Below are 5,230 nucleotides of genomic sequence, written 5' to 3' on the forward strand. Positions count from 1 at the left end.
ATCCACAGTGGAACAGCTTCAACGAGAGAGTAAGGCAGCCCCCATATCAGAACATCTCATCGCCCAGTGGTTAGACCTCAAACTTGAGAGGTCCCTTCCAGTCCTACACTTTTATGATTTTATATCGAGCATTTATAACACTAATAAAATAGGTTACTATTGCACTCACAGAAAGTTTCATTGCTCACTTAACTCTCTTAAGCTCCTTTGAAAAGCCTAGCAAAATGTTTTAGAGGCATCTGTCTCCTTTTGACTGAGGGTATTTTCTTTCTCTCTATGTACTCCACCTCCTAACAGGCTAAAACCCAAAGTTATTTTTAGATGTACTCAGGCAAATGTCTCCTTGAGTCTATAGGAGTTTTGCTTGTATAAAGATCAAGTAAAAAATTAGTGAAGCCTATAGGATCAAATCCTATCTGAGGGTATGTCTACACTATGGGGCTATTCCGATTTTACAGAAACCGGTATTTGGAAACAGATTATATAAAGTTGAGTGCACGCGGCCACACAAAGCACATTAATTCAGTGGTGTGCGTCCATGTACCGAGGCTAGCGTAGATTTTCGGAGCTTTGCACTGTGGGTAGCTATCCCTTAGCTATCCCATAGTTCCCGCAGTCTCCCCTGCCCATTGGAATTCTGGGTTGAGATCGCAGTGCCTGATGGGGCAAAAAACATTGTCGCTGGTGATTCTGGGTACAGCCTCACCCCTCCCTCCGTGAAAGCTGCAGACAACTGTTTCGCACCTTTTTTCCTGGGTGAACTGTGCAAACGCCATAGCACAGCAAGCATGGACCCTGCTCAGCTCAAGACGGCATCATATATGGACTTGTTAAACACCTGCATCATTCTCGTTAAGGTGCTATTGCTGAACCAGGATCTGGCAAAACTGTGAGGAGGAGGCCGGTTATGCAGGCGGAGACGAGAGTGATGACGGACTGCGACACAATTCTCTCAACCACGGCCCACCTGCAATGCATATTGGAAAAGCATGCTGGTAATGGGGTAGCGGCCAGGTTTAGCGCATTGAATTGCGATTTTGGCGGGAAACAGCAAGACTGGTTGGAGACGCATGTTGTTGCAGGCTGTTGGGCGATTTCCAGTGGCTGCCCTCGAACTTTCGCATGTTGTAAATGTTCGGCATGTGTACATGTTTCGCATTTTCATGGAATTTGTACTTGCTGTTCACCCTGCCTGTAAATGCTCGATCACCAGCTGACGAGCAGCCACTCAGTTGAGAACGCAGTTGGCGATAGCTCTCTGGAGCTGCGAGCCAGATACGCTACGGTCAGTTGATTATTTGGAGGTGGCCATCTACATGTGGAGGCTGTATGATGCAAGTAGCAAAGCATCAATTCAGCTTCTGCGCCGAAGGTCGTACCTGGCTCTGGGATGTGCAGTATGTGGATGGCTTGCCTGCAATGGGCTTCCCTAGCTGTGGTGGGTGTGATAGATGGAACCCATATCCCTATCTTGGCACCGGCCCAGGGCACCCAGTATTAACTCACAAGGGGTATCTTTTCCATGTATGCTGCACGAGTCGCTGAGTGGATAACAAGAGGACCGTTTCACCAACGGCTGAAGGTTGGTAATGATGGCAGGGTAAAGCGGTCATGACGCTCACGTCATTCCAGGAACATACTTCTGTTTAAATGGCTGCAGCAAGGAATTAACAAGAAAATACACAGCTGGGGATGTTGAAATCCGTAGTTATCCTTGGAGACCCAGCCTACCCCTTATTGCATGGCAACTCCGACAGTAGTCGGAGCCTCGCTTCAACTTAACCGGCTGAGCAAGTGCCAGATGGTATGAATGTGCATTTGGCCGTTTAATGGACACTTGCCCACATACGACTTGCCTCCAACCTCAGCCAAATTTCATTTCCTTGTTATGCTGCTTGTTGTGTGATCCACAATTCTGTGAGGTTTACGGGGGAGACCTATGGCTCGGGGTGGGAGGCTGAGTGCAATCAGCCTTGGCCGACTGATTTGTGCGCAGACCAGGTGTAATATAGAAGAGCCACACCGCGCAGTGCCCGCATCAAGAGCTGTTGAAACCAGTTTATCACGGGCCAGGTATGGTGTGACTGTTGTGTTTGCTTTCTCCTTGATTGCACCCGCCCCCTTGATTGACTCCTTCCTGTAAGCACCCGTTCACTTCAATTACAGCTTGCTTAAGGAACTAAAGTCACGATCATTTAAATATCATGTCTTCTTTGATTCATTCATTATAAAGAGGGAAGAGAACTGGATAGGTGCCCGGGTGGGTTTGGGAGGAGGATAGCGAGAAGGAAAGCCACTAATTTTTTTTAAATAGTGACAGCATTATGATTGGGCTGTCAGTGGGGGGTGGCATGGCGGGTGCATGGAGCTCTCCCACGCTTCCTACACAGTCTGGTGAGGAGCCATGGAAATGGTGAGTGAGGAGGGGTTATGACCGGGGCTGCACGTGGCACTCCTGTGATTCCTGCCGCCATTCCTGAGCTCAACCAATTGCGGAGCATGTCAGGTTAATTCACGGCAGCAGCCCCAGAGTTGCATCCCGCCACCGCTGATTCTTCCTGCCTAGCGCCTCTGATTTTTCCTGCCGCCACCTCTCTCTCGAGCGTCCCTCCTGTCTCACGGTCACTGGATCTTTCCTGTTATTTGATCCACGCTTCCTTCCACTGCATCATGAGCTACTTTTCATTAGGGTCACTTCCATGCTTTCCAGACTTTGTGCTGTCTTTTTTTCTGCCCCGCCTTTATCTGAGATAGCCTTGGATGGCAAAGTAGGGGCTTAAACTTGTGCAGCTGCAGGAGGAGGGAACACGAGAAAGTATTTAAACAGATTCCTTTTAAACATGGTCTAATACTCTTCACGGTGACGACACTATTCACATGCCTGTTGCACATTGATTTCAGTACAGTGTCGCTATTTTGCAGCTTATATTGTAGTGTCGGCAGCTTTGACATTAGATGACGACGCAGGTCCGGGCAACAGATTCGAACTTGCATGTGGCCATGGTAAGCCACTGTCTTTTGGCTTCTGCAGCCTTCATATGTCCAGTGCCCTCCTTTCCCAAATACCAAGCAAAGCCTGCTTAGTGCTGCGTCTTTCTTGGTAGCTCCTCTGATCACTTAGGAGCTGGCTTTTTAAATCTCTGTTCTCTCTGAATAGCTTCACCTCCTGGTTAAGGGTTAATGGGAGCTGAAGGGTGTAGGGATCAAAGCCTCATTAGGAAGTCTAGCAGGCACCTAGGTTGAGCACACAGAGCCCACCCACCCCCCAGCAAAAAAAACCAACAAAACCCTAGACCACATTATAATGTCAGTGAAACAGCAATCAAATTAACAGACAAAAAAACTCACCACTTTGGATTAATGAATCCCCTATGGGCTTATTTGTTGGGCCGATTTCAAATATTGGTCAAGGAGAAAACCTAGCTTGAGACATAACACCCTGGATCAATTACTTTCTTGAAACAGACACCAGATTGTTATGATTGGATCGAACCTCTAAATCCCATGTGTTGCTGATGCACTTGGATATGAGCAATATCTGGCCAGTGTTCTGAGACAGAGATCTCTCAACACTCCCACTATTACACCAGGCACAAGACATTCAGTGTTGATGGCGCTTGATACCATTGTCACTGCTACTGAGGCATGACTTCCCCATGACCTATTCCATATTTCCTTCTACAAAAGAGTTAATCCCATCCAGGAAGATGGTTCCAGTTAGAAATGACATTTACAAAACTAAATGGAATGATAAAATGGACAAAGACAAGTTCCCCAAACTGTCACAGAAACCACAGCAAAGGAAAGATTGGCAGATCCCCTTAATCTAACTATCCATCCTAGGTTCTGTCACAGGATATCTCAGAGCAAGATGGACTCTGTAGTACAAATACTTGTAAATGAAGTATCAGCCCAACAACAGGATTATTCTGAGGTTTCCATATGAAGCCAATGGAGTGACATTATTCCCCCTTAATCTACAATGATAACCTTAGACATTGTGGCTATAGTAATATACAGACATGTTCAGAAAGCTGAAGGTGAGATGTGCTCAACCATAGAGATACCAGGCAGTAGTTACATTTCCGATATCAATTAACATTGGTCCTTTTTTGAAACTTTTACCCCAAATGTCAACACCCTCTGGATTCTTGACTCAACTGTTGGGATGGCTACGAGCAGGGAGAAGCCAGTATTGAAAATATGACTGTTTTATAATGGACTTTAGATTCTCAATTCCAAATTTATTTTATTTCCCCTAGATGAAATTGATGACAAACATACATGAGAGAAATCAAACGAACATCACGGAATTCATCCTCCTGGGATTTGGGGATCTCCTTGGACTTCATATTCTTCTTTTCCTGGTGTTTCTAGTGATCTATGCTGTGACCGTGGCCAGGAACATCCTCATCATTGTGCTAGTTATGACTGATCAGCACCTTCACACCCCCATGTATTTCTTCCTGGGGAACTTGTCCTGCTTGGAGACCTGCTACATCTCCACCATCCTGCCCAGGGTGCTGGCCGGTCTCCTGACTGGGGACAGAACCATTTCTGTTACTGGCTGCATTGCACAATTATATGTCTTTGATTCTCTAGCAGGCCCAGAATGTTTTCTCTTATCTATGGTGTCCTGTGATCGATATTTAGCAATATGCAAACCTCTGCATTACGCAGCACTTATGAATGGCAGGTTGTGCCTCCAACTAGTAGTTGGGTTGTGGCTAGGTGGATTTATGTCTGTTTCCATCTTTATATTTATGATGTCACAATTAACATTCCGTGGCCCCCAATGAAATTGACCATTTCTTTTATGATTTTCATCCAATAATAAAACTCTCCTGCACTGACACCCACATGATGGAAGTTGCTAGTTTCATACCTTCCTCCATATTCACCCTGCCGCCATTTCTATTGACGGTGGCATCCTATGTTTATATCATCTCCACTATTCTGCAAATCCCATCCACCACCGGGAGGCAAAAGGCTTTTTCCACCTTCCTCTCACCTCATTGTGGTGACAATTTTCTATGGGAATCTCATCATGGTGTATTTGGTCTCAGAGTCTGATGCATTGAGGGACCTGAACAAAGAGTTCTCTTTCTTCTATGGAGTCCTGACGCCATTGTTCAACCCCGTCATCTACAGCCTGAGAAACAAGGAGGTAAATGAAGCCTTGAGAAAAGTTCTCTTATTTTTTTTGTTTTTTAAATAAATACAGCATGAT

The 5,230-nt window shown here is 45.8% G+C and overlaps 1 pseudogene; it reads left to right on the forward strand.

Annotated features, from left to right (window-relative positions):
* Nucleotides 1-2,955: 2,955 nt before the first annotated feature.
* Nucleotides 2,956-5,167, forward strand: LOC142046032 (olfactory receptor 6N1-like; annotated as a pseudogene).
* Nucleotides 5,168-5,230: the final 63 nt, after the last annotated feature.

Source organism: Chelonoidis abingdonii, unplaced genomic scaffold (genome assembly GCF_003597395.2).
Source record: "Chelonoidis abingdonii isolate Lonesome George unplaced genomic scaffold, CheloAbing_2.0 scaffold0543, whole genome shotgun sequence".
Lineage (NCBI taxonomy): Eukaryota > Metazoa > Chordata > Testudines > Testudinidae > Chelonoidis > Chelonoidis abingdonii.